The sequence below is a fragment of the Peromyscus leucopus genome, chromosome 6, assembly GCF_004664715.2.
Source record: "Peromyscus leucopus breed LL Stock chromosome 6, UCI_PerLeu_2.1, whole genome shotgun sequence".
NCBI lineage: Eukaryota > Metazoa > Chordata > Mammalia > Rodentia > Cricetidae > Peromyscus > Peromyscus leucopus.
The window spans coordinates 70,533,684-70,557,800 of record NC_051068.1 but is presented as its reverse complement, the minus strand read 5'-3'; the positions used below and the strand labels follow the sequence as shown (position 1 = coordinate 70,557,800).

At 44.9% G+C, this 24,117-nt stretch overlaps 1 protein-coding gene across 3 annotated transcripts in view; it reads right to left on the bottom strand.

Annotated features, from left to right (window-relative positions):
• Otud7b (OTU deubiquitinase 7B) overlaps positions 1-23,605 on the bottom strand; it is a 61,685-nt gene extending 38,080 nt beyond the window's left edge. The window contains exon 1 of one of the 3 annotated variants that reach the window (XM_028856287.2): positions 23,247-23,605. The gene's annotated coding sequence lies outside the window, so the exon portion shown is untranslated. Of the gene's footprint in view, positions 1-19,255; positions 20,277-23,246 lie in introns of those variants that run through there. The other 2 variants (XM_028856289.2, XM_028856288.2) reach the window with 2 other exon arrangements.
• Positions 23,606-24,117: the final 512 nt, after the last annotated feature.

Here is a 24,117-nt window from a genome sequence, read left to right as displayed (position 1 = left end):
GCATTCACACGTTGGCTCACAACCATCTGTTACTTCAATCCCAGGGGAGCTATGTCCTCTTCTGACCTCCACAGGGCACCAGGCACGTGCATGCTCTACATGCATACATGCATTGATGAACCTTAAAAATAAACAAGTCCCTTCTACTTGTGTACATAAGTACATTAGGGGTGAGTACACAACCCAATCGGATGGTTCCAGGCTGCCTAGGGCAGGGTACCACATGCTTTTACCATTTACGTAATTAACAGCCTATGTAGACAGAGGTAGGATGGCTCAGAAAGTCAGTGTTTTCCTGTGCCACACTTTAGAGTCAGGAGCTCTTAGAAATATCAGAAACTTTTTCTAGTTTTTTGAGACAGGGTTTTTCTGTGTAACAGCCCTGGCTGTCCTGGAACTCACTCTGTAGACCAGGCTGGCCTCAAACTCACAGAGATCCACTTGCCTCTGCCTCCTGAGGGATGGGATTAAAGGTGGGCTCCACCACCATGCCTGGCTTTATCAGAGACCATTTTATTCCCCACAATCAAGTTACAGACAACATGAACTCAGAGCCGAGTGAGTGAGGTTCAATGGCCTGTCCAAAGCCACAGAGCCAACAAATGATAAAAATCAGTTCCAAAAACGTAAATCTAGTGATTCCAGTACTGTTACCTGATGCCACATATCACTAGCTTTCAATTTCCCCGGTACCCAGCTTAATCTCTGACTTCTACAGATGTGGATCAAAGAAAAAGATGTGCACTTAAAAAGTCAATCCCTTAGGTAACCCATATTTAGGAAAAGACACCTCAGAGAGGCACAGCAAAACAAATTTGTGTGCCAATCACCACTAAGAAGAAACTCTACTTGGAAGTAGTCTGCAGCATCATATTTCTAAGGTCTAAAGCAAGAGGGTAGGATAAAATTATGCATCATAGAGATAGTTTTTCTTTTTACTTTTATATCGATGGTTTGAAGCTAGAATACACTTTTTCAGAAGAAACTTATTTTTATTGAATATACTTCTCTTGTACTAACTAAAAATCACTGCTGAGTTTTGAACAGGACACAGCAACATAAAACCAAAAAACAAAACACCAACTTTTAATACATTTCTTCTGTCTGCCCAGAAGCGGGAAGCCTAAAGCATCAAAGCAGTAAGTCTCCTTACATTTATTCAAGCTAGTTTACTTCATAAAAAACAAAAACCTCTGTCCTCCTCCTCAGGAAGGGCCGCCATCCTGAGGCACAGTGGTGCCCAGGTGCAAAGTCTCCACTGGTGGAAATGTAACCGCCTAATTCAATGCCAGTCAGGCTGTGAGGTGAAGGGGAACATACAAACCACTGCTACCTTCTAGTTCATAATGGGCTGATTCCAGGAACAAGAAAAAAAATAAAAATAAAAACCAAAATGGCAGGTGCTGTGGAATCACCCTTTTGTACACTGTAAAGATTGGTCACCCAATCTTTTTTGATTGGTTGAATCAGAAGTGACTGGCCAGTAGCCAGGCAGAAGTATAGGTGGGACAACCAAACTAAGGAGGCTGGGATGAAGTAGGGCAGAGGCAGAGGAGTGGCCAGCAGACGAAGGGAGAAGCAAAATGGGCATGCCATGCGTGAAGAAGGTACCAAGTCACGTGGCAAAGCACAGATAAGAAATAATGGGTTAGGCCCGGCGGTGGTGGCGCACGCCTTTAATCCCAGCACTAAGGAGGAAGAGGCAGGCGGATCTCTGTGAGTTCGAGGCCAGCCTGGTCTACAAAGCAAGTCCCAGGAAAGGCACAAAGCTACACAGAGAAACCCTGTCTCAGAAAAAGAAAGAAAGAAAGAATGGGTTAATTTAAATGTAAGAGTACCTAGTAACAAGCCTGAGCTATTGGCCAAACACTTAATTAATTATTTTAATTATCTGGGAGTGGCTCCTGGCACAGGGAAACTCTGCCTATAAGCAGGTATCAGCTAACTTCCTTTACCGAACAAATATATAACAAGTATCAGAAATCAGAGACAAAAAAAAAAGGCAAAGAGACCATAAAAGGGAGAGAGAGATCCTCTTCAAAATCTACCGGACAAGTTGATTTTTTTTTTTTTTTTAAGATTTTGTTTATTTAGTATACAGTGTTCTGCCTACATGTAGGCCTGCACACCAGAAGAGGGCACCAGATCTCATTACAGATGGTTGTGAACCACCATGTGGTTGCTGGGAATTGAACTCAGGACCTCAGAAAAAACAGCCTGTGCTCTTAACCTCTGAGCCATCTCTCCAGCTCTGAACAAGTTGATTTTTTTTTTTTTTTTTGATTATTACAGTCATATGTTTCTCTTCAAGAATGCCAATCATTGAAAGTTACAGGCTGGGCCGGGCGTTGGTGGCGCACGCCTTTAATCCCAGCACTCGGGAGGCAGAGGCAGGAGGATCTCTGTGAGTTCGAGGCCAGCCTGGGCTACCAAGTGAGCTCCAGGAAAGGCGCAAAGCTACACAGAGAAACCCTGTCTCGAAAAACCAAAAAAAAAAAAAAAAAAAAAAAAAAAAAAGAAAGTTACGGGCTGGGCGGTGGTGGCGCATGCCTTTAACCCAGCACTCAGGAGGCAGAGGCAGGCGGATTTCTGTGAGTTCAAGGCCAGCTGGTCTACAAAGCAAGATCCAGGGCAGGCACCAAAACTATGCAGAGAAACTCTGTCTCAAAAAACCAAAAAAAAAAAAAAAAAAAAAAAAGCTACCTATGAAGTCCTTTCATGAAATACCTCATCAAATACTTCAGTCAATGACATTGTTTACTCAATCTCACTACTTTGGGAATCAAACAGACACTGATCTGGACCAATATGTTTGCAATCTATTATATAGAATCAATATGGGAAGAATGTGGTTGACCTTATCCCCAACTCATGATGAGCTGTTTCCTATGTAGATGCTTCCAGAAGAACATACTAAAAATGTCTAAGTATTTAGGTAGACACAGTGAGATGGTTCACACCTATAATCCCAGCATTTGAGAGGTGGAGGCAGAAGGATTAGGAAATTCAAGGGCATCTTCAGCTACCCAGGGTGGGCTAGGTGAAACCCTGCACCCCGCAAAATTATATGTCCTGTCAAATTTCTTTAGAAGCTCTATGTCATGTGCACAAATACGATGCAAATAAGAAAACTATTGAACTCTCTGTGCATATAGACTGGGTAGAAGGAGCCTAGGCAACCCTTCACAAGAGCATGGCGTCAGACCAAGTGTACAGAAGGAAGGTCTTTGACTTCCCTCTCCCACAAAAACTACAAAAGCATCAGTTAGTACACAAGGTAAATATCTCATTGGCCTCTGAATCCTTCCCTAAAACTAACCTAAGAAATCAAACCTAAGAATGAGTTGTAAGCCATTATTATTTTCAGTGGTAGTAGTGTCGGCAGTAATAATTACTGGTTTTAAAAATAGAAGACATAAAAAGAACCTATAGAAAACTATCTCAAAAATTAAACCCAGTTTTAATGAGAACTCAAAAGCAAGTACGTATTCTCAACTATCAAAGGGTCAATAAGTTACTTCTATCAAAAACCTGTAGGACTACAAGCTTTGCCTACAGTTAAATGCTTAGGAAGCCTTACTGTTTTATTATTACAGTTACTGGGAGGGGCCATGTTCCACAGTGCACACATTAAGAGTCAGTTCTCTCCTCCCACCACGGGAATCTCAAGTCCCAAACTCGGATCAGCACAAATGGCGGCAAATGCCTTTGCTCACTGGCCCATCTCACCAGCACCAGGACTTCATTTTCTAAAGAAGAAATACTTAACAAGGAGAAAATGTCCGCAGAAGGCAAACTGGCAACACATGGCACCTGAGAACTCTTTAAAGATTGAACGTAGAGTGAGCACAGGGCGCATGACTACAACACCAGCACTACACCACGAAGGCTGGAGAAGAAAGCGGGAGGCCAAGGTGAGCCAGGGCTACAAGAGCAGGGAGACCATCTCACTGACTATGCACCTACCAAGTACCCCGCATGTCTTTCAGGTTAGACACACCCCATCAACTGTCCACCATCTCTCATGACATGTTCAGATTCGATGGGTCCCCGTATTGTCCAATCGTCTCCTCAGACACCGAAACACTCCATCCCAGCATGTAAACAGTCCCTAATGTGAGGAAACAACCTAAATTAGATAATAAAAAAAGCAGAGCCAGGCGATGGCGGCGCTCGCCTTTAATCCCAGCACTGGGGAGACAGAGGGAGGTGTATCTCTGTGAGTTCGAGGCCAGCCTGGGCTACAGATCGAGTTCCAGGACAGCCAAGGCTACGCAGAGAAACTCTGTCTCAAAAACCAAAACCAAACAAGCAATAGTAAAGCAGAGAGGTGATGTCCTTCCCCAGCTTCACAGTGCTGGTGTTTCAGGCATGTGCCTCTCTGCCCACTCTACTTATGTGAAATCTTTAAAAAGTACTCAGCAGTTAAGAGCACATGCTGCTCTTCCAGAGAACCCAGGTTTAATTCCCCACCCACATGACAGCTCACAACTGCTGGCAACTCTAATTCCAGGGGATCAGACACCCTCACACAGACATACACACAAGCAAAACACCAATGCACATAAAATAAAAATAATTACATCTTTTTAAAAAAAAGAAAAAGAAAAAGGAGAGGTCTGGATTACTCAAAGACAAATGTGGCAAGATTCGTGTCGAGCTGGAGTTCGTAAGGAAAGAATCAACAGAAAGCCAAGTTGTGTGCTACGGAGCTCTCTGGAAGGCTTTAAAGTCCAAGCAGCACTTCACGAAGACAACGGTTACAGAACAGCACAGGTAAAACCATCAAGCCTGTCCCGGGGGCGGCTCATTGTCCCCTAGATGGGGGAGAGCATGTTTCCCTCCAACAAAGCCTATGCTAGGCTGGGGACAGTCTGACCAGGCAGGAACTCCCTCAACAGCCAGGTATGGCGAATGGCGGGGGGGAGACGACGACACTACAGTGTCAGCACGGGCCTGTCTGACCCAAGGAGCCTGCGGGTGCAGCAGGGGAGAGCAAGACTGTTCTCCTTTGGCCCTGGGTAGGGTCTGAGCAGACCAAGTCAGGCCCAGTGAGGTCCTCGGGTGTGGAGAAATGCAGGGAGGCTGTGGAAGAACTCCAGACTATGGAAATGTACGGGGCAGAAAGAACGGCTGAGGTTACAGGGAGCTAGTTAGGTTAGCGCCTCCCACCCATGCTGTGTACCCAGCCTTGATCTTTGCAAGAAGTAACTGATGCAAACAGATGGAGTCTTTCCCTGCCACATTAGACCTTGCTCACAGGTGCCTTTAGTGTCTTTAGTGGTGAACCGTGGGATCGATCACCTGAAACTTGCTCACAATCCATGACAACAGACTCTAGAGTGCTTCTCCAAGGCTCTCTCTGTAACCCCACAATTTATCTCAGGATGGTGGTTCGGGGTGCTGCCTTGCCCTGCCCATCCTCTGCAAAGATTCTGTTACACAGATGACACAATGCTACCCTCTGAGTGTTCTGAAGAGTTGGAAAGCGTCACAGTCACATGTGCATCTAAAGGAGCGAGGAGGAGCGCTCAGTCTGCACAAAGTGCAAGGTCCAGGACCAGCTGTACAAATGGTATTATGGTCTGGTAAGATGCACATGATACCTGGCCATGTTACTGACAGAATCCTACAACAGCCTGTGCTTGTAAATATACAGAAGCCACAGGCATTCTGGGGACTCTTGGGATACTGGCAGATATTCATGTCCCGTCTTGCCTAAGCTGTCTGTCCTCTGTATAACTTGATGAAGAGCACTGTATGGAACTGGGACAGAGAGGTTCAAGAGGCTCTGGAGCAGGCTGAGATCCTTGTAGGACAGGCTAGACAGCTGTGTGCTCCACACCATCCTTCCTGTTACAAGTCACCAGTTATTCAGAAGGCTACAGCTGGTGGCTATGGCAAAGGCAACCTGAGCCAACAGTTCCAACTGGATTTTGGCCTCGGTCCTGGAAAGCAGCAGAAGCTATATACACAACACTCAGTATAAAACTGACGGCATCCTCGATACCAAACAGTTCTAATACCCACAACTGTGATCCTACCAAGACTCTGGAACACAAATGGAATTCAGATTCTGAGTCTTGAGCATGTGCAATGCTTTCTAGTAATTTCTAAAAGAAATCCTTGAGCCTATTTTGAAACTGTTGAATTTCACTTATCCCAGGTATCGGCATATAACAACGGCCATAATTTAAAATGAATACTCTCAAGGTGGATGTAGTAATACACACCTTTAATCCCGGCACTCAGGAGATAGAGGCAGACTGATCTCTGTGAGTTTGAGACCAGCCTGGTCTACAAAGCCAGTCCAGGACAGCCAGGGCTGCTACATGAGAGCTTTACCCCTGAAGCACCGCCCTAGTAGGCAGCAGGTTAACTGCTAGGTACCTGGCCCTGCCTGGGGCATGGCCGAGACAGGGACCCCTTAAGACCTGATATGTGCGCATGCTCGCTCTCTCTTGGCTACCTCGTGATCCTGGATGCTGGACTGCAGACCTAGTCAGAGTTCTCCAGGGAACCACACTGAAGTGCACCTCACCTCTCCTGGATCCTGTAACCGACCCTTCTGCTTGCTGTAAGTTTACCCAAAATAAACCTCCTTTGACCCAGATAAACTACACGGAATTGCCTCATCAATTTCCACTATAGAGAACCCCTGTCCTGAAAAATCAAATAATAATAATTTAAAAAATGAGTGCTCTCTTTAATAATATCAGCTAAAGAATAAACTTAGAATACAAATAAAACTGATCATGGTTAGGCAGAGGACACATACATGTTCTTTCCACTCTCAAAACTCTTTCCTAGAATTAGGATACAGAAAACATTTTTTAACTGAGTCAACTGCAGAAGGTAAATCTAACCGAAGTGTTCCTGTTCACATACTCATCAGGAAGAACTGGGGAAAAGAGAAATATTCCACTGGAATGACACATGACACTGTCAACAATGCATTACTTACCACGGAGCAACAAGAAAGAATGTGAAAGTAGGCAAGGAACTTTCAGGAAACCAAGGAAGCAAAATCTTCCAGTCTTCAAAACGCAGGGTCTAAAGCAGGCCGCAGTATATGCCCAGGTATGAGTTGGGAGGGAAAGAGAAAAAGGCAGTGTTGGGCAGGTAGGCCTGTCAGCACAGACACGTTTCTTTTTTGTATTCGTCAAGAGCCTTTAGAACAAAAGAATTCAGGAGGTTCCACCTGTTTTTATGACTTGTCTTACTTATGTATTTAAAGCTTGTGCAATGTATCTAAATGACAGCCTAATGTAATAATGGTTGCAGACGTTACCTCTGGAATCCATCCAAGCTCTATCTAAATCCTAGCTCTACCATTCTTCTTGGAACCTTGGGTAAGTCCTTTAGCCTCTTTGTAACTCTGGCAGGGACCTCATGTGACATTCACCATAATATTCTCAGCACTTTAGTGCTCAGTGACTTAGTACTTAGTACTAAGCCTTAGTACTAAGCACAGTGCCTCAACAACAGCAATGACTATTTTGAGTAATTCATCTGCAACTGTATGTAAGAATATCTACCTTGGGGGATTGTTGTACTAATTGAGATATAAAGTGCCAGGTTTAAGTCAGGATAGGGTCTACTCTCAAACAGTAATACTGTCTTCCTTTTATTCTCCAGCCAGGTCGAAGTCATGACAGAGACCCTGGCAGAGAACAAAATAGGGTATGGGTCCTGTAAGTCAAGTGTTGGAAAGTGTTTACTACTAGAAACCTGGTCACAAAACCCAGAAAACAGTCTTGGCAGGTAAAATAAGAGCAGTGCCAGGCCCTTACAGTTGAAAATAACAAATGCTATTCTGAATCCTTAGGCATCTGTCAACCCGAAGATAAAATCGTGGCCAAAAAGAAAAGAAGAGGGGTGAGAAAGAGCACTACATTAATGTGTCTGGTTACGTATTTAAAACCACATACAAGCCTCTAATCTGCTAGTAAAAACACTCAACAGCCTCACAGTACTCACTTCCCTTTTTAGGTAAAAGCACTTATGTTAGTTGTTCTTAACTGCTGACAATATAAACCAGAAAGAGTTGAATTTAGACCTCCTTCCTCCCTTTATTCCAAAAAGACATTACCTACAGCTCACTAACCCAAGCAGCTGTTCCACTTGCAAAGGGAAAATTATTTCATCTTTGAAACTGAGAATCAGAGAGAACATACATTTAAATCCAAGATCCAAAGGAGTCTATCCCTTTGAATACAAAGAGCTGAGTCTAAGAGAAGACAGCACTAATTCCTTGTTGTAGTGTGCTCTGAGCATGAGAGCCGTGAGCACACAGTAGTGTTTAAGTGCACAGAAAACCTATCCAGAACTGAAACAGCTTGTGGTTAGACCTCATCATAATGTGGTCTTTAACTTCCCATTCCATTTCCCGGGCATCTGATCTGCACTTTTAACCACGACCTACCTCCTCCTAAGCAATACGATACGGTAAAAGAGAACGCTGCAGGACAGTCCAGAGAGCTCCGGGCCAAGCTCTATTGCTTACTGGAGCCGAACCAACTAGTGACTGCGACTCTCAATTCAGTGTTAGCTGAAATCCTCTGGTTAGAATCACCGTTTCCAAAGATTCCCACCAGGGAAACCTTCCCAAGAAAAGTATCCCAAACCAACCCAGGTAAACTTTCCTATTGTTCTAACCCATTTGAGAATATGCACAGTATTATCTATCCCTTTTCTACAATAAAAATTACTAAATTGTATTTCTCTTCAAATCACTCAAATTGCTCACTAGTAGAGGAAATTTTTACCTCTACCTTCCATACTTACACAGAATGCTACATGAATTGATTCCCCACTTGGTATTTAGTGTTCATGACTTTGCATTAATATTTATCTCATTTCCAAATATTTAGTACTCATAAGATTATTAAGTTCTCTGTTCATGTGTCTGCAAGTGCACAGTGTGTGTGCAAGTACAGACACAAATGTGGGCACACAGGTGCTTGTGTATGTGGAGGCCACAGAATTGCATTAGGGGTCATTTCACTTTGACTTATTTATCATTTCTTCACTTATTGTTATTTATTTGAGGCAGGATCTCTCACTGGCCTGGAACTCACCTTCTATGTCAGTCTGGCTGGCCACTGAGACTTCCCCAGGTCAGAGGTCACAAGCATTCCCATCACCAGGCCAGCCTTTCTATACAGGTGACAGGGATCAAACTCAGGTCCTCAAGGTTGTGACTGACAAGCACTTTAAGAACTGAGCTATCTCCTGAGCCCTAATTATTAATTTCTTAATGCATATTACTCTATACCAGAGGCCCAACTTTTCAGAAAGCAAATACACAGTGTTTGTTGTTAACTACGATCTTGGACAAGTAATTCAAATTTTCTGGTTTTGTTCTCCTCAGCTAGGAAATGATAGTAACATGTAAAGTTCTTCAGTTCTAAAATGCTGTATGATGTTATATATACTACAAAGTCTAAATTTGTCTCTCTCTGCGCGCGCGCGTGTGTGTGTTTGTGTGTGTGTGTGTGTGTGTGTGTGTGTGTGTGTGTGTAACCAAGTCCTATTTAACCCAGAATGTGGATTCCCACAGGACCTATCTTCTTACTCTTGCTTATTTATTGGACAACACCTTCTTAGCATCACTTTGGTGCATCTGCCCAGAGCCTAGTGCACACAGTGCTCAGGACATGGAGAGCATCATCTTCCAGAGCCTAGTGCACACAGTGCTCAGGACACAGAGAGCATCATCTTCCAGAGCTTAGTGCACACAGTGCTCAGGACACAGAAAGCATCATCTTCCAGAGCCTAGTGCACACAGTGCTCAGGACACAGAGAGCATCATCTGCCCAGAGCCTAGTGCACACAGTGCTCAGGACACAGAGAGCATCATTTTCCAGAGCCTAGTGCGCACAGTGCTCAGGACACAGAGAGCATCATCTTCCAGAGCCTAGTGCACACAGTGCTCAGGACACAGAGAGCATCATCTTCCAGAGCCTAGTGCACACAGTGCTCAGGACACGGAGAGCATGGTCTTCACCAGTCATCAAACACTGAAGGAAACTTACACAATCTTAATTTTCATCATGAACAAGAATATCATAAAAACTTACAAAGATGGTGTGAAAGAAGCTAGGATATGGCAACACTTAGGTCTCGTTTTCAAATCTATTTTCAGAATTCTGACAAGAGTAATGGGAAGCCTCTACCTCTGGTCAGTAAACAACAGTAACCAAGAGTTAGGGACATCAGAGACTTGTCCCCTAGTAAGTGATGGGAAATCAAGAGGAATGAGCTTACAGACAGGTGAGCTCTTCCAAGTTCAAAGGAAACAGAAGCAAAGGCTCACAGGGGCTTTACCAGCAGACACAGACCTGCTGCCTGAACCGTGCGTGGGGTTGTCCACATGACACTTTCCCCACGGCTGTTCCTCAGCCTCCAAGTAGACCGGCTCCACATAACAACAAGCTCCACTAACATTACTGTCTCACAGAAGAAAGCTCCTTTTCCTTCGCTCTTAGCTGCTAATGATTCAAAAGGCACAAAGCGGGGCTGAAGAGATGATTCAGTGGTCAGGAGTGCTGGCTGCTCTTCAGAGGGCCCGGGTTCAATTTCCAGTGACCACAAGGCAGCTCACAACTGTCTGTAACTCCCGTTCCAGGGGATGTGACACCTTCTCAAAGACATGCATGCAAGCAAAACACCAATGCACACTAAATAAATAAATATTTTTAAAGGCACAAAAGTATTAACCCATTTAAAATAACCTTGACAAAACAACAACAACAAAATAAATACAACAACCCTCCTGCAGAACACAAAGTTGATCTTTTCAGCTACATTTTACATGTTATCCAATTAACTGTAACTATAGAGCCTGGAGAGAGCTAAATTTCAAGGTTTTCACAGAGCCTGTACCAGGTTTGGAAGAGTTAGGAAGGACGCTCTGCTCCGGTCCTCGGTGCTACTCTGGAATACCTGCTAACCTCTGCTGCTCTGCTCTCTCCTGACCTCAGCATCTTCCTCCCCGACCTCCACAGGGTAGTAGACAGTCCAGGGCTGGAGCTCCTTCCCTCTTCCCTCCCCACGTCTCCACCTGACTACAGGCAATCTTCTCCAACACCGATGTCCTTATGGAGGCTAGAGAGGCAGCATGGAGTCAGCCAAAAGGTGTGTGTGGGGGGGGGGAGTCATTTATAGGACGTGTAAACTCACTACACTTAACACAATCAATTACACACACACCGTCACCGCAAAGGTTTTCACCTCAGGCTTTTGTTTTGGTTTGGTTTTTGGAGACAGGGTTTCTCTGTGTAGTCCTGGCTGTCCTAGAACTCACTCTGTAGACCAGGCTGGCTTTGAACTCACAGAGACCCGCCTGCCTCTGCCTCCGGAGTGCTGAGATTAAAGGCGTGTGCTACTGCCACTGCCACCACCACCACCACCTGGCACATCCCAGGCTTCTTGGCCAAAGCTAAGTTAGCGAATGAACTATCTCTGCAACCCTAATAATTAACATCTCAATTCTAAAGATGTTAACTGAAGTCACTCTGGCCCCACACATTCCCTTCCAACCTTCTCAATACCCCATACATGTAATCTGAAATAGACACTCCATCAAAATTTGACCTAATAATGACCGTAAAGAAAAGCAGTGGAAATAAAATAAGAAGTACATTTCAGAGATATAATTAGATTTGGGATTATCTACTTCAAAACCTTCATGATATTGTTCTTCAGAACTCCAAAAGGAAATTAAACTTCATGTTAAACATATAGATTTAAGTATATAAAATTACCACACTGGGCAGTGGTGGCGCACGCCTTTAATCCCAGCCCTCGGGAGGCAGAGGCAGGTGTATCTCTGTGAGTTCAAAGCTAGTCTGGTCTCCAAAGCGAGTTCTAGGAAAGGCGCAAAAGCTACACAGAGAAACCCTGTCTCGAAAAACCTAAATAAATAAATAAATAAATAAATAAATAAATAAATAAATAAATAAAATTACCAATATTTGACTGTTTTTTAACAATTTCATACAGTTACCTTAATATTTAACTCTTACTTGGGGGTAGGGCAAATCACTGAGGCCCAAACAATGTTTTTATTAGGACTCTATGCTGCAGAACTAATATGCTTTTGAAGCTTTGAAAACAATCATCTGTAGCTTTTGAAACATCCTGGCCTCCACAGTTTTGTTTTTTGAGACAGGGTTTCTCTGTGCAACAGCCCTGGCTGTCCTGGAACTCATTCTGTAGACCAGGCTGGACTCGAACTCAAGAGTCAGTTCCAGGACAGCCAGGGTTACACAGAGAAACCCTGTCTCGAAAAACAATAACAAATAATTCTGGTAAACCCACAGTGGGCAGGCTGAGGCAGGACTGTGAATTCTTGGACAGGCCAGTGTGAGCTAAACAGTGAGACCCTATCTTAAAAAACTAAAAAAAAAAGTTGAGAAGCCAGAGGTGGAAGGAGACACGGCTAAAAGTACATGTACACACGTATGTAAAAGTGTGTGGTGAAGGTGGGAGACATGGTTAAAAATACATGCACACATGTATATAAGATTGTGTGTATCATGTTTTCTTCAGAGGCAAAATTTCCTGGTCCTCAGCAGTATTTAGTAAGTAAACAGAGAGGTGGCTGTGTGTGTGTGTGTGTGTGTGTGTGTGTGTGTGTGTGTGTGTGTGACTCATCTCTGAGGAGGATGCCCAAACTGTGATGACAAAAGCAGAATTTGATAGCTAGTGTGGTGAGCCTGGCCACAGGAGCACACAGGATCAAAAGCCACCAGGATCAATTCCCAGGAGTCTGCCACTGCGATGATATCACCTATCGATTTCTACTCCAGTCTCCAAAGTGTGCTCTCACCCCTGCAGGAAACCAGTCCTGAGTGGGCTTCACGTGCCTCTCAGTAAGTACCCTTTTACTGCAGACTGGTTCTCTGTAAGCCTTCTGTTTATAGGACCATCTCAAATTTTTAAATTAAAACAAGAGCTCACTAACACAATGGATACTTTTCCTTTTTTATTAATTTGACCACTTACTTACTAATCATGACTAATAGTTACTAAATGTTTACTGTGGTAAGACCACAAGGAAACCAAACATAAAAGAGACTATTTATCTGTCTTCACGGCACCTACAGTGCTTAGACGAAGTCTCCTGACGGCACAAACGAGCCAGAGCACGAGACCATACAGATCCTACATGACAAGTTCAGCAAAACGGTGCAGGTCAGCAGCGGGACAGGCACCACCTCCTATGAAGACAAACAAAAGATGCCGTGGAAGACAGACACTGAAGCTTAACGGGGGTGGGGCTCCTGAGCAGTGCAGAGAGGAAGTAGCTTAAAGATGAAGGGACAGCATAAACTAGACCCACAGCTAGACAACTGAAAAAGCAATCTGACACCACTGGAAACATCGTATTGTCTGTTTCTAGTAAGACTATACTTACATAAGATTTATACAGTATACATAAACATGTTTATGAATATGCAATATGTAGGGAAAAAGTATAAAATCTAAAATGAAATGATCAGGCCCACAGTCTCTTCTTGAAAAGAGGAAGGGTAGGACTTCAGCTATATTTGTAAAACATTTTTTAGAGTGCATGAAATCTAAAACAAGTAAGATAAAATACTAATATTCTTTAAATTTGAGCCTTGGGCTCAAAATTATCTGTTAGGGTTTTTTCCCTACAATGTTCTAAATGTTTAAAACAGTTCCTCATGTAAATCTGAAAAAGAGCTGGGCAGTGATGGCGCACGCCTTTAATCCCAGCACTCAGGAGGCAGAGGCAGGTGGATCGCTAAGTTTGAGGGCTGCCTATATAGTGAGTCCCAGGAGAGCCAGGGCTACAAAGAGAAAGCCTGTCTCAAAAAAACAAAAACAAAACAAACAACAAAAATTGAAAAGGAAGGGCTAGGTAGTTGGGAAACTGGGGAAATCATGGGTTGGGGAATACAGCTCAGTGCACAGCACTTGCCTAGCATGCAAAGGGGGTCCTGAGGTTGATGCCCAGCACAACAGAGGAAAACCAGAAATAAGGGCCATTAATGCAATAACAACACTCAGAGGCAAGATAGAAAAGGTGACCCTGAACCATACAATTTTTTTGTTGCTACTGCATAACTGTAATTTTGCTCCTAATATGAAAACATCTGGTCTACAGGATATCTGATATGAGACCCCTGTGAAAGGATCCTTCGGCAACCCCCAAAATGGTTGCAACCCACAAGTTGAGAGCCGCTGTTTTAAGGGAACGCATGACTGGTTTCACTCTAGGCTGAAGAGTCAGAAATACTCCATACAGTACACACAAGAAGTGTCTGGAACAGGGTGGAGCAGAGGCTGACAACACTGGCCAAGAATGAAGTTTTTATACTGCCATCCCAATCAGATAGCTGAGGGACTGAGAGCCACCTTCCCAAATAACTCGGATGCCGTGCAGCCAAGTCATCTCCCCCAACACAAAGCCGGGGACCTGGCAGCCAGAGCGAGCCGGACAAGGACTGGCTGTGAGGCGCTCCTCTGTGCCTCCTTTCTCCTTCCCCCAACACTCACCAACAAAACAAAATGTACCCTTGCCCACTTGAGAAAGAATCAAGAATTGGCAGCTCTGCTGAAGTGGACAGCTTCCAAACCAAAGCCCTTCTCTGGGGAAGATGTTGACACAGCTCGGAAAACAGAAGAAAATCGCAAGTCAGTCAGGATCTGAGGAAGGCCATCAGAAGGTACCCATCCTTCCACACTCCCCAGAGTCTTAACTTCCCCAAGGGAATCAGGAAACGGAAGATGTTCTCTATCTCATCCTGTTCCTCCCCAGCAAAGCATGACACACACAAACTCTTATTATAAAAACCAATCTCCTTCCACAGTTCAAACCACAGCCAAGTTCGAGTCCGAGTAGTGCCTGATTGCCTGGGCCTGTTGGTTTGGTTTGAGGTTTTTGTTTGTCTGTCGTTGTTTTTTGAAACGAAGTCTCATTCTGTGATCCAAACAGTCCTGATACTCACTATGTAGCCCGGGCCGGGCTCAAATTTCCCAAGTCCTTCTACCTTACCTACTAAGTGCTGGGATGAGCCACCATGCTGGCTGGGGACGCTGGGGGGTGATGCAGGGTCTCACTACTGTAGTACAAGCTAGTCTCAAACTCACCACCTCCTGCATCAGCCCCTAAGTGCTGGGATTACAGCAATAGGAAACCATACCAAGCCACAGCCTCTTCTTAATAACAAAAGTTTTGCTGGCCCAACTTAAAACTAATTTTAACCGAAAGCAACGTGAAGGGACTTTAGTGGGGAAGAAAAATAGATCTGCATCCTCAGGAAAACCTTGACCTTCTACATCCAACCACTACAGCTATAATCCCAACACACTGTTCACCCGCCTCCTGGGCACCTAATTCGACTTTTGTCCCTCCTCAGTGGTACTTTCAAAGCAAGATCTTCTGAGTCAGGCCTTGGGAAACACCACTGCTCACTTGGTTAGAAAGGACAGTGGATGGGGTGATAAGCCTTTGTCTTTCAGCACAACACAAGGTAGGGGAAACAAACACTGACACAGGACAGAGAGAACAGTGTGGTGACCTCACATTTATTAACCACCTGCCAAAGGCCAGCCACTGAAGACTGAATTCTAGACTGAGCCATCATCAAAAAAAAAAAAAAAAACACTCTGTGACTCTGATTAAATCCTCAGGTATTCAATCTGAAAATCAGTAAGAAAACATAATCCTTCCAATTCTCTGACTCCATAAAGTCCATCAACAAATGTGCTCTAGTTAAACAGGAAATTACTAAAAGGCCTTCAGTCTTGTTCATCTCGAATACACTTTATACACCACTGAAATAACTGGTCTTGGATTTGAGACATATCGCCATATGCTTATAATCCTTATTACCTCATCGTTTACTGAGCTACCAGATAAAGCACTCCAGTGGTAAAGCACATACCCTAGCATGCATGAGACACTGAGTTCAACTCTCAGCACCACAAAATAAGCATAAGCCAGGCATGACCTTCACATCTGTACTCAGGAGCACTTATGAGGCTGGCAGAAGAACAGCTGTAAGTTCAAGACCAGCCTGAGCTACACAGTTAAATTCCAGGCCTGCATAGGTTTCAGTATGAAACTCCATCTCAATAAACAATGGATGCATGGATGGATGGACATACTGACAGGAGATAAAGCTCCACATGATCCAGCCTTGCCCAATCTTGTCTGCCAGCTGTAATTTCTAGACACTCCGTGGATCTGCTTCATTCCTTTAAGCACTTTCCCTCAAGCTAGAGTCTCCTGCAGGCTACATGCTTAGCTCGTCATTTCCTGGGCAATGTTCTTTCCTCTGGGAGTCGATCATTTATCCTGTCTGCCCACAGCAGAACTGACCCATGGGCTTCCACTCTCTACCCCATAACGTTTACTCAGCTCTTATCACACTTCATCTATATATTTATTACCTTTCCATTAGACCAGTTGTTCTCAACCTTCCTGATGCTGTGACCCTTTAATACAGTTCATGTTGTGGTGACCCCCAACCATAAAATTATTCTGTTGCTACTTCGCAACTTTTCGCTTTTGCATACCTTTTATAACTTTGCTACTGTTACGAATAGTGATGTAAATATCTGATATGGGACCCACCATGCCGAGAACCATTAAATTAGAGCCTTATGCTCCTTGTGAGCAAGACTTTTCCTGACCCATTCCCATCCCTTCAGTATACAGGACACAGTCTGTAAGATGGGAGACATCCAGTAGACACTGGATGGGGCAGACAATAGAAAACAGAACCAAATAAACAGGGAAGGAGAAAGAAGACCCAAGTGGGCTGGGCCGGAAGGAAGAATGCTAACACTCGGGCTTACTGTTTGTCTTTCCCATGCTGCTCTCTCTAAACCCATCCATCCGCACACAAGTACAGCACTGCATCTTTGCTGGTAAACCTGCTAGCCACTGCCTCCACCCACCCAGCTTTACCTCTGACAACCAACACAGCTTCCTCTGGACATGTGCCACTTGAAATCAAGTATCATTTCCTTAGCAATAAGGAAATCTGAGGCTGCAGAGATGGTTAAGCATTTAAGAGCACTTGCTGCTCTTTCAGAGGACCAGGGTTCAGGACCCAGCACTCACATCAGGTGGCTCATAACCACCTGTAACTACAGTTTTAGGGAATCTGGCACCCTAACCTGCTGGCCAAGAGAGGCATGCACATGGTACAAATACATACATGAAGGACTCCCACACACATACAAACTTTTTAGAAAGTATAACTAAGGAAATCTTTGTAATGTCTTATTTCAGTCAGAGTCTCATACAGCCCAGGCTTGACAAGTCCTATCTGACTCACGGCCCGCCTGTGTCTCCCATACCCGGTCCTCACGAGCTTCAACTCTCTTCACTATCTCATTTCTACTCTTTTCTTACTCTACCTTCAAAAGCTATTCTCAGGCCCCTCACTTCAGACTCCAGACAGCAAACTTTTCTATTTAAAACAAGCAGCCAACTTGTATCTTACTGTCATATTACTATTCTAATTAAGAAATCTTCACAGGTTCCCTTTTTCCTAGTTAGCCTAGCTTTTTAAGACTCCCTTTTCTCATTAACATAAACCCAAACAACCCTCATTTCACTGCTACTCAAGTCAATCTAATCAACACCCCCAGAACATCTTGAATGTTTCCAGGACTTTGTTTGGTCCCTTTGATGTCTTGTTTTTTGTGGCGGTTGTTTTGTTTTGTTTTTTGTTGTTTTTTGAGGCAGGGTTTCTTTGTGTAGCACTGGCTATCCTAGAAGTCACAGAGATCCACCTGCTTCTGCCTCCCAGGGGCTAGGATTAAAGGCGTGCGCCACCACCTCCTGGTTTTATATATATATGGTTTGCTATGCTGCTCTAGCTGATCTGAAGCCCACAATCTTTGATCTTCAGCCTCTCATGTGCTAAGATTTGGGATTACAGGTGTGTGTCACTATATCTGCCTTTCCTAATGCACTTTTTAAAAGCATTTGAAATGCTATAATTCCTCTGTGGTACCTTCCATAATTACCAGAGTACTAGTCTCCTAAAGTGTCTATGGTATAAGGCCTGGGTTATGCAATTAATAATATACTTTCAATTTAAACATTGTGCCTGGCATGTAAATACAGGCTCAACAGACATCCATTCTATTCGTCTTACTTGCAACTGAACTCAAAACTCTTCAAGGACACAAAGCTGTCATTCTCCCCCAGTCCTTCAAGCACTTAGCACAGAACTGAATAAAAGCAAGTTTACTTAATTCTTCCTACCCCAAACTAATTCTTAGAAGAAAAAAGGGATAAGACATAACTAAACAATACAGCTGAAATTAACCCCAATCTAGCTGTACATGATAAAATCCCCGTCTTTGCTGCCTCCTGTTTCCAGCTCAGAAATGGAATCACCCGACTCAAGGTAAGGACTAACCTGTGCTCCTGACATCACACACACACATAGTTTTGTAATGATACAAGAAGGTGGCAGCTGGCAGGAAGGAGGGCGCTAAGTCCACTGAAGAACAGCTGTGCTTTTCTTACGCGGAGACCTTTCACACACACACCCTTTTCCAATTACTCATCAAAGAATTTTCCTTCAAGATAGCTGGAGAAAATTTTTCAGTGCCCTTTAACAATGCAGTGAGACCCCAGATACTGTAAATGAAGATTCGTTCTAGCTGGAAAATAGACATCATCTACCAATGTTCTTATGCAGGAAGGAGATAGCCTGAGAGGCCACATTTGACCTTCACAGATTTTGAAATTAGCCTACATTAAGATACTTAGTATAGTCTGGTTTTAATCACCCATAAATGGACTATTAATTTTATGGATTTCTAATGCCAAATATTTAAGGCAAAATTAGTTGTACTTCATCACTCCTACAGTCTTTTCCTCGCTACCAGGTAATATAGGCTTAGAGATGTAAATTCAACATCAGTAAAACCCCCCAAATAGTAGGACTGGCTTTAAAAATAATGCTTTTTGTTTTTTGGGTGGGTGGTTGTTGTTGTTGTTTGAGACAGGGTTTCGCTGTGTAGCCCTGGCTGTCCCAGAACTCGCTCTGTAGACCAGGCTGGCCTCAAACTCACAGAGATCCACCTGCCTCTGCCTCCCAAGTGCTGGGATTAAAGGCGTGAGCCACCACCCCCAAGCAAAATAATGCACTTTTAAAATAATAAATTTGTTCATAGAGTGTTGAATTCTTATGCCGGTACTCTCTACATTAGCAGAACTAAATGCCCTGAAACATAATGTCATCCTTACCACAAGTTTTTGAGCAGAACCCCGCCATAGTCTCGCGACTTCTCCACAGGCTGGTGCACTATGAGACAGCGACAAGCAGAGCTCAGACAGCAAGGTACGCAAACACAAACTCCTGTACCGAATCTTTCATCTACTGGCTAAGTCTCTCTGGGCCAGGATGGCACAGAAAAGAGGCAGAAGAGTCACAGTGTACCGGCTGCTGCCTGACTCCTTGTCCCTGAGTTCCTGGACCAAAGGGCTCAATATTTCCCATGAAATCCATCCTTTGTTCGCGGACCTACAATGACTCTATTGACCCTTCTATCCACATCCAACAGTCTGGCCTCTGAGTCCCTTCCACCCTCTTCCTCCCCATGACTCGACCAACCCACATTCTCCCCAGTCACTCTCACACATAATTTAGTCATTCATACACACCATCATTGCACACTGCACATTCTATACTTGATTCGGAAAACGCTTTCGCTGGGTGTTTGAGACTAGGTTTCATGTACCCCAGGCTGGGCAGGAATTCACTACATAGCCAAGGAAGGGTGCCCATAAACCTGTGATCCTCTTGCCTCTGCCTCGCAGGTACAGGGATTACATATATGCACCAGCACACCCAATCTGTGCAGTGCTGGGACAGAATCTAGGGATCTCTGCATGCTAAGCAAGCATCCCCAGCCCCTCAAAAAATCTTTTTCTTTTATTCCTAACACAGAAAACATTTTTCATTGACTTCAATGTAATGACATGGGCAAGGTCACGTCATAAAGAAAAAACCAAAGTCCATCTAATTTCACAGTCCATAGTTTTATATGACTAATCCATAACCTCACAAGTCCGTTTCAAAACATACTGATTCAGAAAGCTCCCCTTGTTTAATCTCATTAATTCCTTATTACTTCAAGTTTTCTCCAGCCCATCCACATGTCAGATAGTACATTAAACTTGGTTCTGTTTAGACAGTGTCCTGTATTTTAAAGTGTTTGAACACTAAAGCCTCTTCCCATGTATATGTCATCATCCTCCCTGTCCCATGTGCCACCTCCCAACCCCTCACCCCCCCACTCAAAGGGAAGACACCTGTTTTACATCTTTCTAGCTCCCCAAAGGCTGCCACTGGAGCTTGGAGGCTGCTTCGGCCATAGGAGCGTTCAATCACTATTCAGCAAGGCATCTGTAAGTCCTCTCTTCTATTATCTTCAAAAGCCAACTGAATTCAGGAGTTCATGATGAAACTGCCCTGCACAGAACTTTAATGGTCTGAATCTATCAGGCGCTACTAAGATTCCAGTCACCATTCCACATAGGAAACATATCAGTGAGATCACATTTCCAAGGACTGATTTTTCCTTTTTGGTGAGATAAGTGTTTGTGATAAGAGGGATACTTCCCTAGACAAACACACAAACACACAAACAAACAAACTCTCTCTCCCTCTCCCTGCCCCGCCATAGTCTCAGCCAGAACTATTAGAATACTTGAGGCATTTGGGAGCTCAGAAACTTTAACAAGCAATACAATGCTCTCATAACAATGTGAACATTTATTTGTGATACTAAATTGTTCCATCATAGCTCACTTGGCTGCTTACAATGTACCTCAAATTTCTATTTAAAAAAAACAAAAAACAAAACAGCTTTCTAAGAACTGAGAACGGTGGTGGAGCTAGCTCTTGGGGCTGCTTGCTCTACACTCATTTCTAAGTTTATACAAACTCTCCCATCCCCACCCTGTACAGTAATATATACAGTTCAACAAAAGGAAGTTAGATATAAATAGAAATTAGCCATATGTCATAACTACTATTGGCACCAGCCAACCCACACGGATTAAAACAACTATTAACAGTCAAGACTCCAAGAGGAGATATGTGATTTTTTTAAATCCAATTTTAGACTCCAACTGAAATATTTTTCCACTAATGGGTAGGAGAGGGGAGAGAAAAAGAGAGATAGAGCAATTATTACTTCAAGAACATTTCCAAGTTAGTGACATAACTCCACACAGTATATCTAACATGAGCATCCAGCTGGTCATCCTGCCTTATACAACACACCAGTCTTTTTTCTTTGGCAAAGTTTTACTGCTTTTCCCTCCACAGAAGTCGTCCCTGGTACTAAATGGAAGGAAAAGACAAATCAGACCACCAAAAATAAATAAATAAAACAGTAGTAGTTTGGAAACAACTTTCCATCTTTACTTCCTGCTTGAATGTGTAATGTCAAAGCAGACATCTATTCAATCCTAAATTATTCACGTTAATGGATAATGATTGGCAGAAAGGTACTGATAATCCTAAATGAGAGGGAAAATCGAAAAAATCTATTTTGGTTTTGGAACTTATGTTTTCAGCATATTTACCTTCTCAATTATTCGTAGCATGAGCTAATATTTGTGTTCATGTTCAATCTCTAAGTACACAGAAAGTGGCCTGTGTTAGAAGGCGCTCTGAAGATGCCAGTTCACTAGTCAAGGTAGAACAGGCTGCTATTCAGCTCTGCACATGAGGAACAGCCAATTTCTTTTATCGTACAGTTCTGTACAGCCTTCAAAATATCAATAGACTAGCACAGCAGGTTAGTAAACTTAAAAGACCTGCTTGAAAACAATGAGGGCAAAGAACATAATTAATTCCTCATTGTTTACCTAGAATGTGTTCATTTATAAGCTATGTACGGCCAACGTATAACTACAAGTCTGATTCTCTCTGGCAGACTTCTCCATCCCTTCAGGAACAGAATCTCATTGACTAAGAAACACATTTTCTAAGTGTCATTTTAGTTATACAATAGAGAAAAATTAAAATAGAAATCAGTTAGTCTTTTAGATTCATCTTAGCACCACTACTGCTTCTTACTCAGCTCTTCCACCTCTGAAACAGGTTTTGAGAGACAAAGGGATCCAGCCTCCTGAAAGACTTCCTAAATATATAGTGGGAAAAGCCAAAGACCGACAAATTACCGGCTTTTAGTTTCCTAAATAAAACATCGTCTGTAGTACTCGCAAAAAGATAAGGGAAGCAAAAGTCAAAGTCCTTAGCTCTTTCTTGGCTTTGCAGTCATGAAAATTCCCTAAGAATTCTCTAAGAAGTTTTTTGATTTTTTTTTTGGGGGGGGAGGGGGAGGTAAATCTCTTAGTTCAAATTTCACCAGTCCGATTCTTTCAACTTCCCCATTTTTACATGCGCCTTGTGCCCAGAAAAGACACCTAGGTTAGATGGACACTCTATCACCAGAGAGGAAAGACAGACTCTGAGGGCTGGTCCTTGTGAGCCGACAGGCTAAAAATACGCCGGCCCAGTAAACAAATCCCATTCCATCTCGACAGGAGCCACACCGTTAACCTAGTAATTATGAGAAGAGTGAGATCACGCAGCCCCCGGCTTACTCATCATCAGCTTCTAAAGTTTCCATCGGCTCAGAGCAACTTTTCTTTTTTTCTAAAGTCCATACGCCTGCCCTAGAATTTCTACACCTACACTCACACACAGCCTCTGCCTCTCTCTCTCTCTCCTCTCCCCCCCCCCCCCCCCTCCACTCCTCCATTACTGGACACACCTCGGTTTGGCTATCGCTAAGGAGAACAAACTTGTCTTTCCATTGCACTTTGATAGTAACTTTAAAAGAACTTTATCCTCCTGGGGTGAGGGGGCCGGCGGCTGCATCCTGACCACCCTGAAGCTCCGCCATCCCTCCCCCGAAGTCTGGCTGACAAGAGGGGACCGTCCCAACTGCCCAGCACAGCCCGGGAGAGGGCAGGAACGGCCGGCCGGGCAGGGCTGGGAGCGCAGGGCGCAGGTGAAGGGCTGGCGTGAAGGGGAAGGTGGGGACCAAAGCGAGGAGCGGCGAGGCGGGGAGCGGGCGCTCAAGGGAGATGGCTTCAGGTGAAGTCCGGTCAGAAAGAGGGAGCACTGGAGCTCGGAGGCACAGAGTTTGGGGCGCTGGAGAGGCGGGAGGGGCGGGGGGAGACGGGGAGGGGTGCCAGGGCTGGGGGGCTCCGTTACCCTCGCGACTCTCAGGGCAAGGCTCTAGGCCGGGGCGGAGCGCGGGGCCCGGCCGCCTCTCCTCCTCATTCCTCGGCAGTGACCCCGGGGTCCGAGCGGCCCCTCCCCCGACGACGATGGAGGCGGAGGCGGACACCGCGACCGCGACTGTTGCTCCCCACCGGAACTGGAGCTGGAGCCAAGCCGGGACGGACCGAAGCTGGCCTCTCCCCAGTGGCTTTCCGCCGGCTCCACACCGGGTCGCCGCCACTCCGACTCCAGCGGCTCGTTCAGGATCGGTGGCTTTCGGCCGTCCGGCCGGAAACAAGCGCCCGTTTCCGGCCGGAGCGGGTTGGCGGTGACACCCTAGCCGCCCCCGGGCCTCCTCCCGCCCGCCCGCCCGCCCGGCGCGGCCGGCCCCGCCCCGTCCCGCCCCGCCCCGCCCCGCCCCGCAGCGGCCCCGCCCTCAGAGCCGCGCTGGGGCTGCGGCCAGTTTGGCGCTTGCCCGGCGCGTGACCCCGCGCGTTCTTGGCTCGCGCCTCCGCGCCCCCGGGGCTGCAGCGGTGTCGAGCCGGAGCTGGGAGCTCGGCGTGGACTCTGCAAAGACTTGCGGGTCGCATCAGTTGGCGCCAGCCCTTTGGGGGGAAGAAACAGAAACGGGCGGAGTAGTTCTCGAAAGGTGAGAAGGATGAAAATATTTGCGAAGAGGGCTGACATTCTAGTTACTCCACTCAGTCCTGCTGGGCCGACCCGAGGGGAATGAACAGCGCTTCCGACAAACCAGCCCCGCCCAGCTGTGCATTCCCCTGGTTCCTTCACTCCTGACGTGAACACGTCCTTTTCTGGACGGTCTTGACTTGCATAACAATGACTCCCTGGTGACACCTTCGCC